Here is a 10460-nt window from a genome sequence, read left to right as displayed (position 1 = left end):
AGAGTCAAGAGGAGCGTCCTCTGTGTTTTAAATCTTTTTATTACCCTGTAAAGTTACCTTCCATCCTGATTTTGCAGATGTGATTCTTTTACTTTTTTCTTTTTAATAAAGTTCCTCTTTTAAGAACCTGATTGATTTTAGTGTCCTAAAGATAAAGGGTCTGGTCTGTACTTACATTAAAGACAATTGGTTGGGATATTATTCTCAAGCCTCCCCAGGGAAGGGGGTGAAGGAGCTTGGGGGAATATTTTGGGGGGATAGGGATTCCAAGTGACCCTGCCCTGAATTTTTGTGTAAATCACTTGGAGGTGGCAGCAATACCATCCAAGGACAAGGAAAGAAATGTGTGGCTTGGGGAAGTTTTTAACCTAAGCTGGTAAAATATAAACTATGGGGGTCTTTCATGCAGGTCACCACATCCGTACCTCAGAGTTCAGAGTGTGGGGGGGGAACCCTAACAGTGAGAGTTTTTATCCTAGGGAGCAGTGACTCTCCAAAAACTTGAGGAATGTGGCAGATAATCAGCTGAACATGAACTCCCAGTGCTACGTTGTGCCCCAAAGGGCTAATACAATGCTTGGATGTATAAGGGGTAAGTGGTGACTTGATCATAGTCTAGCTAGAAATACCTACATGGGGAAAAGACATTTGATCATTGAGGGCTCTTAATTTTAACAGACAAAGGTATAAGATGATCCAGTGGCTGGAAGCTGAAGCTAAACAAATTTTTGGTGCATATTTTTAATCAGCTTTTGGAACAATTATCAAGTATTGTGGTGGATTCTTCAGTACTGGCAATCTTAAATCAAGGTCAGATGTTTTTGTCTAGAAGTGTGCTCTATTTCAAACCACAGCTGTTGCACTTGAAACAAGAATTAATACAAAGGAATTGTATGGCCTGTGTTATGTAGGATGTCAGACTAGAAGAACACAGTGATCCCTTCTGCGTTCCTTATATATATGTTCCTTATATATCCCTTAAAATATATTAATCTTATATTGCCCTAATAATCATAGTAATCAGAATATCTATGATAAATGTTAAATATAAAAGCAACATCAGTAATGATGACTGGATTACCCTTATTTCCCTCTTAGGTTCTGCCCATACTGTGGCTCTGCAAAAAGTGGCGGACAATAGGAGATACACACTTGATACTCCCTCTCCTATGTAAGGGGAAGTAGGTGAGGAGAGGGTCTGAGAGAGAGTGAGAGCTATTCTGGAGCGTAGCTGTCAAGGCAAACGGGGGAAGTAAGCTGTTCCATGAAAATGGGTGAAATAACTTACTCCTAGGTCCTTCTGGAAATCAAGAGACCTATCAGGAAAGGATGTCACTCTCTGAGTCACAGTTCATTTTCCAGGTTGCTCCTGGAGAGGAACAGCTTCGAGTTGCCTCCTATTCAGGGCAGACTGCAAAGCTGCAGTATAGCTACATGTGAACTGTTGAATTTCTTAAGCTTTCAGTTACCTTTGTATATAAAGAAACTTTTAAGGACTGAAGTTCCAAAAATCTCAAATTGTGGCCACATACAAATCCCCACAGCTCTTCACGCTGAATTCACAGTTTAAATGTGACGATCACTATTTTGTTTTTTGTGCATGCAAATATATGTGCTTGCAAATTTTGAAGGCATGTCTTCAAGTAGACTTGTGCTCCTAAATTCCTGAGGTTCTTTTGAAAATCACACCCACAGTGAAAATTTGGAGGCCTAATGAAAATTTGTTCCTTAACTGGAAATCTGTGTCCTTTGCTGTTTATGTGAGAGAGACACTAAATCAAAGGAATCCAGGTGCTAAAACTACATACACAAGCACAGAAGGTGGTTTGTTAGGATACATTTCTTTTTCATGCAGACACAAAATGGAAACGTAAGTTGTATAATGCTGGTTTTATTTTGTTGTTAGCAAAACAGTTTGTTAAAGCTGCACAAAGTGGGATGACATTTCTATATATCACTAAAAAATCTCCAAGGAATAACACACACTGAGCAGCATCTGTTAAGTTGCATATAATATGCCTTCTTAGTGAATTGCTCTTGTCTGATTGAGGAAATTAGTTTGGCAGAACAAATTCTGATTGCTTCATGAAAATATAATGACAAAATAAATACAGTTACCTGTGTGCAAAGAAAGTGATGAGCAGGCCTTTCACTGAGCAGATTTCTTTTAGAAGGTTTAGCAACAGAGAGTTTCAAGTATTTATTTTTATTAGTAATGGGTGAATTGCAGAAATGTCAGAGGTTTGGTTCTGAGATTCAAGTTGGATAAGAGCCATAAAGCTTATATGCATAATTTCTGAATCTCTTTGAGGTGAAAATCAGGATAGATATCTAGATAAGGCAACTTCTCATGTGGTATTTCTTTATTTTCTTACTTTCAGTTCCAACTGCAGCCAAAATCAGGAAGTGGAAAGCATCTGGAAATGTTCAAAACCAGAAAGCTAAAAAAAAAATAAAAAATTGTGAGCCTTGGTGTCACTGTGCCTCAGTGGGTCACAAAAGAGAATACTAAATTCAAGACAAACTGCTGAGACACCACCCCAAAACTGGTGGTTATTTTCACATAAGATATACGAGACCAGCAACAAAAGTAAACGTCTGTTTCACCACACTGGCTAACAAGAAGTCAGAAAAGCAGTTTCCTTAGGTATTCCAGTTCTTGTATCACCACCAAAAACACTAAACTTAATGATGAGTGATTATTTAAAACCAGTTCCATCAACCAAAGTGCTCTTCTGATCCCAAAGGACCAGCCACACACCCAAGTCAATATACAACTCAGATCTTACCCAATAATCACACTGTTGCCAGTCCTTTAGTGTCTAAAATCTAAAGGCTTATTTATAAAAAGAAAGAAAGGTGAGAGTTAAAATTGGTTAAAGGAATCAAATACATACACTAACTACAAAGTTATTGGATCAGGCTTGTAGCAGTGGTGGAATAAACTGCTGGTTTGCTCCCAAATCATTGGAAGGTCCACAGTCCTTTGGTTAGAATGTTTCCATTAGTACAAGTTCATAATCCAGAGGTTTGAGCAGGAAAGAGGCAAAATGGAGATGCTTTCAAGGCCTTTTATAGCTCCTGCCATGTGGAGGGAAACTCAGTGTTTCAAACAAAGTCATCCACACAGCTTGTGGAAAAATACAGGTAACAAGATGGAGTTTAGTGTCACATGGTCTTGTCACATGTTCTTGCATGCTCCGCTAAGTCATAGCAGGGGCCACCACCCATACTCTAATTAGAACGTTCACATGAAGGTCCATCAGGTGTGGATGGATGTCTTCCATGCTCCATTGTGAGTTAAGTGTTCATTGATGGGTCATTTGACTTGACTTCAAGATGTGCAGGCTAAATACCTTGTGGGTATTACCACATGAGCAAACACGTTTGAAATACAGGTACATGGTCAATATTCATAACTTCAGATACAAAAATGATACATGCATGCAAATAGGATAATCATATTCAGCAAATCATAACATTTCCATAGACAGCTTACATGACATACTTTGTGTAAGAGATTTGTACAATTATATAACAGTGGTAGCAACAATGATCTACATGGTCATATTTTAATCATATAACATCACACTTGAGAGAACAGGGGAAAAGGAGAATTTGGACCAAGCTTTGAACAAAAGTTTCACTCATCTTTTCCTTTCTCCAAAAGCAGTTTAAAGACCAATAATATTAATAGTCTTCTATCGTCCAAAAGTGACATGCACTCGTGAATATTTGCAAATGCTTTGGAGCAATTTTAGTTTCCCATTAATTTTAACAGGATCTTTGTGTAAACCATAAGAATTGTTATTGTGTATCCATAAAGTCCTTTTTGTCAGTGTATGTCACTGGACCTAATAGATATCCTTTTAAGGTTTTATAGATTGTACTCCAAAATAAATTAGAAATCCATATAGGTTGTGTAAGATAGATGCAGACTGGAGCTTGATACCAGAGCTACCGTCTCACTGATTTCTGAATCTACTTATCACCACATTGTGTCACAAGTTCCTCTGGAAGAAAGACATATGGCAGAGAAAAGTTGGCCCCAAAGGGGATAATCCAGGTGAAAGTTCAACTAGATGGACAATCTGTTGTTTTCCCCTTTTTTGTGATTAAAAGTTCTTGGCTTGAGATGCTCAAACTGAATTGGACCAAGAGCAAGGTGATCACCAAAGCACCTCAAAATCTTCAAGAAATACTAGGCAGACACTCCAGAGTTTTTGAAAAAGAGCTTGGACAGATGAGCAATGTGTCAGTGGAGCTCACTTTTAGGTCTGATAGCCAGCCACAATATTCCAAGCCCAGAGTTATGCCATACGTTCTGAGGTTTCTGGAGAAAGCTGTTTTGGACCACTTAGTGAACATTGGAGTCCTGTCACCAGTTTCACAGAGTGAGGGAGCTACACCCATTGTACCAATGATCAAGCTCAGTATGGATGTGTGGATATTTCAAAGTGACAATGAATCCAGTTTCATGTGCAGACCAGTATCCACTACCTCATATTGAAAATTTGTTTGCTACTCTTCATAGAGGAGAGTGTTTCAGTAAATTGGATTTGCCTAGTGTATACCTACAAATGGAGATTGATTTGGCATCGTGTAAATATCTTACAATCAGCATGCACAAAGGCTTATTTTGTTACAACAGGTTGCCTTTTAGCATCACATTGGCACCTGCCCTGTTCCAGAAAGCCATGGGATGAGACCCTGAAGGGACTGAACAGAGTTCGACATCCTTGTTACAGGAAAGGATCATGAAGTTCATCTTCAAAATTTGGATGCTGTCTTGAAATGTTTGGAAGACCATGGACTGAGAGTACATTGAGACAAATGTGAGTTTTTCAAACCTTCCGTTGAATATGTTGGACATGTAATTGATGCCACAGGCTTAAGAAAATTGCCAGGGGAAAAGAAGGTTGTTCCTGAAGTGCCCCTGCCAGAGAACGTCATGTTTACGTTCATTCTTAGGGCTGCTTAAATACTATGGTAAATTTCTGCATATCTGGCTACAATATTGGCACCTCTACATGAACTCTTACAAGCAAAGAAAAAAATGGAAATGGATTAAAGATTGTTACTGTGTTTTAAAGAAGCAAAGAAATAGCTTCTTATGCACTTTGATGTTTCACTACCGTTGCAATTGGCGTGTGATAATTCACCATATGAAGTGGGTGCAGTTCTTTCCCACTTTTTTCCTAATTGCCTTCACTTCATGAACATTCACTACGCTGAGAAGAACTATGCACAAATAGAGTGAGAAGCTCTCAGCATTATCATCAGAATTTGTAAGTTTCATACTTATCTATATGGTAGAAACTTTACCTTGCTGATGGATCATTGCCCGTTAATTTCAATTTTTGGACCGAAACATGAAATTCCATCATTAGCTGCTGCTTGTATACAATGATGGTCATTGCTACTTTCAGCTCATTCCTATACTATACAATTCCATAAAGGTATTCAGCATGGCGATTCTGATGGGCTGTCACACCTGCCATGCCCAAACTCTCATCAACCCATAGAAATTTCAGACAAAGTGATCTATCTCAATTTGATGGGTTGGTTACCCATTACTAGAACAGACATCAACAAAGAAAATGTTGTGTTTTCTTTGTGAAAGGAATGGTACAACAGGGTACAACATTGGATCAAAAGAATCACCAGTTGACATAATTTGTGTCAAGTCAATGTGAATTATCTGTGAATAATGGTGCAAGTGATTGTTCAGAAATCTCTTCAATCTCAGGTTTTGGAAGCTCTTCACGAAGGTCATTTTGGCATTGGATAGATAAAGGCTATATCCTGGAGTCCTGTCTGGTAGCCAGAGATTGAAAAAGATATTGAGAGCAAGGCAAAGTGCTGTACTACATGTCAGCAAATTCAGCATGATCCTGGCCCAGCTCATCTATGCCCTTGGTCATGGCCTCAGACTCCTTGGATGTGTGTGGAAGGTTGTATGGTTTTGGTCATAATCAATGCCCATTCAAAATGGCCAGAAGTTTTCAGAATGATTTCTGCTACATGATAGCTACTAAGACCATTATATAGGCATGGGAACTATGGGGGAAAAGGGGGTGTTTCAGCACCCCCAGTTTTTGTGCAGGGTCCCGGCTGCCAGCCCCGTGCCTGGGGTTCTGGTATTGGCCCCGCACATGGGGTCCCAGTTGCTGCTGGACCTATGCCAGGGGCTCCACTCTCAGACCTGCACGTGGAGTCCCGGTTACCGCCAGCCCTGTGCTCAGGGCTCCACTGCTGGCCCCACACACAGGGTCCTGGCTGCTGCTAGACCCGTGCTCAGGGCTCCGCTGGTGATCCCGCATGCAGGGTCCCGGCTGCCACTGGCCCCATGCTTGGGGTCCTGGCTGCCAGCCCCGCACCTGGGGCTCTGCTCCCATCCACAGCTGTGATCCCAGACTCAGCCCCTTTACCCCTGTCTGCGTCACCCACTCCCGGAGCCACGGCCCAGTCCTGGCCCCGGCTCTGGGGATAGGAGGCATAGACAGGGGTAAGGTGGGGGTGTGAGGTAAAAAGTTTGGGGACCACTGGCTTTCAGCACCCTCACTATAAAAATTGTTCCAGCACCACCGGACTATTAGACATCTTCATACCTTGTTTAGCCAGTTTGGTTTACCGTTCCAATTGATGAGTGAAAATGGACCTAAGTTCTGTTCTGAAGAATTACAGAGATGCTTAGGTTCAAATGGAATTCAGCACATATGCTCTGCTCCACACCATCCTTCTACAAACAGACTAACAGAATGCTTCGTACAGATACGTAAGTGTGCATTAAAAGCAAACAAGTCTATTTTGAGCCAACAGCAGAATCTGGACAATTTTTTGCTTGTCTACAGAAACACACCACATACAGGTGACTTCTGAGCCCTGTTCCCTCTAAGCTGTGCGCGTGTGCGCGCGCACACAGATCCTAAACCCCACACACACACAGCGAAATGCCGCGCACACAACAATTTGCACAGAAGCACAACAATTTGCACAGAAGAAATTTTTTGCGCACACGGCCTGTCAAAAGAACATTGCTTCTGAGTAGTATCAACTTTTTTTTAAAATGATTTTGCAAACCTGTTGGGACCGGCTACATCCTGATATTGCCTCAAATTCCAAGTTATGCAGCTCGATTGACTTAAGACTTCTCATCATTCTTTTCAATTAGGAGACTTAGTGTCGACTTGCAACTATGGATATGCAATGAAATGGGTCCCTGGAGAACTTGTAAAATTCCTGGGACCTGTTTCGCTTGTGATAAAACTACCTGATAGTATTTTATGGAAATGATATTTGGAGCAGCTGCAGCCTTAACAAATCTGGGGATGTTCCAGCAGGACTTTCTGTTTCTCCGATCAAACCTCCTTCTGTTACAACTCCTAATTTTGATGACTTTTTGGAGAAACTTTGGCACGAGATGCTTTACCACCAACTGTTCCTGTTGTTCAGGACACTGACACACCACCATCACTCTGTTTTCCCAAGAGTGTGCAATAACAAGTGGTGTGCCTGTGAAATTGTTCAGTAAGTGAGTTGCTATTCCAGGGTAGAATAATCCTTTAAAATTTGAGAGTCCTCGGTACTCTACCCATAACTATTAGTTTGGTTATATAGTGTTTTCTGTTAGCCATATAAACAATAATGTATGCATATTTGGGAAGTTTTTTAAAGTATGGTGGAGGAATGTGATGTCCTGTCCCTTTAAATGTTTGAGCACTTCATCTCCCTCCCCAATGCAAAGCCTCATATTCACGTTGTTTTTAGTTTTGCTGCAAGAACAATGAAGCCACCACCACAACAGACAACAATGTTTCTAAAAGCTCCCTCTGTGTCTATGTTTATCCCCTTCTCTGCCGGGCCCAAATATAACAATTACAGTGCATCAAATGAATAGTTTTGATTATATAATTAGCTGAATGGTAAATTAATTAATTCATGTTTCTCCCTCAGGTTTTACCCCAAGAAGCATGGGAACATGTGTTTGCTGACTCCTTACAATTGAAAATTATTGATTTCCTTGAGGAATCCATTCTTTCTGACTGTGAATAAGTCCATTTTATTCAAATCAACAATATAAATCAATAAAACACATAATCTTTTCCTCTTTTTGCCAAAAGCTACATTTAATGTTTGAATTATTTACATTTCTTTCAGAACTTAAACATGGATAAAATACAAAAACTATTTCCTTTTATGAAACAAATAAATGGGTTTGTTATGCCGATGTTCTAATTCATGATATTTCTTAGCTAGAATTGCTGAGTAAAGAAACAATCCAGGGTAGCAAACTGGCCGCATCAAAGTCACTGGGAATATTCCTGTTAACTTCAGAAGATGCAGGATTTCACCCAGAGGCCTGAAGAGCACAGGACTATGAACCAGAAAACTTGGGTTCTATTCCTGGCTTTGCCACGGCTGTTCTGTATATCTATGGCCAAGTCACTTCACCAGCTTTCTGTACCTCAGTTTCCTTTTCCAACCTTTGTCTGTGTCAAGGTTCCTCCCCCACTCTGAACTCTAGGGTACAGATGTGGGGACCTGCATGAAAAACCTCCTAAGCTTATCTTTACCAGCTTAGGTCAAAACTTCCCCAAGGTACAAAATATTTCACCCTTTTGTCCTTGGATTGGCCGCTACCACCACCAAACAAATACTGGTTACTGGGGAAGAGCTGTTTGGACACGTCTTTCCCCCCAAAATACTTCCAAAAACCTTGCACCCCACTTCCTAGACAAGGTTTGGTAAAAAGCCTCACCAATTTGCCTAGGTGACTACAGACCCAGACCCTTGGATCTTAAGAACAATGAACAATCCTCCCAACACTTGCACCCCCCCTTTCCAGGGAAATGTTGGATAAAAAGCCTCACCAATTTGCATAGGTGACCACAGACCCAAACCCTTGGATCTGAGAACAATGAAAAAGCATTCAGTTTTCTTACAAAAAGACTTTTAATAGAAATAGAAGTAAATAGAAATAAAAAAAATCCCCCCTGTAAAGTCAGGATGGTAGATACCTTACAGGGTAATTAGATTCAAAACATAGAGAACCCCTCTAGGCAAAAACCTTAAGTTACAAAAAAGATACACAGACAGAAATAGTTATTCTATTCAGCACAATTCTTTTCTCAGCCATTTAAAGAAATCATAATCTAACACGTACCTAGCTAGATTACTTACTAAAAGTTCTAAGGCTTCATTCCTGGTCTATCCCCAGCAAAGACAAAATATAGACAGACCCACATACCCTTTGTTTCTCTCCCTCCTCCCAGCTTTTGAAAGTATCTTGTCTCCTCATTGGTCATTTTGGTCAGGTGCCAGCGAGGTTACCTTTAGCTTCTTAACCCTTTACAGGTGAGAGGAGATTTCCTCTGGCCAGGAGGGATTTTAAAGGGGTTTACCCTTCCCTTTATATTTATGACAGTCTGTCTATCTACTTATATTGTAAGCTCTTCAGGACAGGGACTGCCTGTAACAGCTTAAGACAAGTGAATGGGTCACTTTCACAGGTTCCGTAAGATACTCCTATCAGTCCACAATCTGAAGTCCTCACTTTCTTTTTATTATATACCTTCTCCAGCAAAACTCACATTGAATTCTGCTATCAACTTCTCTGCTGCAGTCCTTTTGGCCTCCACAGCAAGACACGTGTAAATTAGGGTAGGATTCAGTTCAAGTGAACATTTTGCTTGAATAAAGACTGAGCATTCTGATTTGCCAATAGGGACAGGTCTGTGTTAACTCCAGAGAGGCCTCCCCTTTTGGAATGGCCTGGCTGGCAACACTATAGGCATTAACATAGATGATACATAGGGGAGGCATGCAGAGTTAACTAGTCCCCCAGATTTCTGCTTGGCTGTCTGGGGAGAGTGACAGGGGCTCTGTCCTTCTCCTGCTGCACCTGCTCCTGGCAAGCTCAGCCCCTGTCCCTAGTAGCCGGGCCCAGGCAGGGAGCAGAAGGGGCGGGACCAGAGCCCAGCTGTGGAAGCAGTGGCAGCCTGCCCCCTTTTCTCCCTGGGCGCTAGGCCCAGGCAGGGAGTGGAGGAGGTGGGTGGCCACTGCTTCTGCATATGGACTCTCTCTCAGGCAGCTGCCAGAGGCAGAGACCTGGAGCAGCCAGCTACAGCCGGCGTGAAAAGTGGCTCCGTCCCGCTCCCGGCTGCCAGGCAGAGCAGCTGAATGTGGCGGGGTAGGGGAGTCACAGCGGGAGAAGGGCAGAGCCCCCCGCAGTTAACTCTGGTGAGGCAGGGAAAGTGCTGGGGCCTAGGGTCAGGTGCAGAATGGGGGGTCGGTGGGGATGTTGCTGGGAGCAGATTCTCTGGCCTCTGCTCAGCCAGAGGTAGGGGTATTGCCCACACTCTATGCCTCCCCTGATGAGGTGTCCATGAGCTCCGGGAAGACACTGGTGCTGTGAGTATTCCCAGGTTGGGACTGGCCTCAGCAGCATGTGCTTCCTT

Source organism: Natator depressus, chromosome 1 (genome assembly GCF_965152275.1).
Source record: "Natator depressus isolate rNatDep1 chromosome 1, rNatDep2.hap1, whole genome shotgun sequence".
Taxonomy (NCBI): Eukaryota; Metazoa; Chordata; order Testudines; family Cheloniidae; genus Natator; species Natator depressus.
This window is presented reverse-complemented; position numbering follows the sequence as displayed.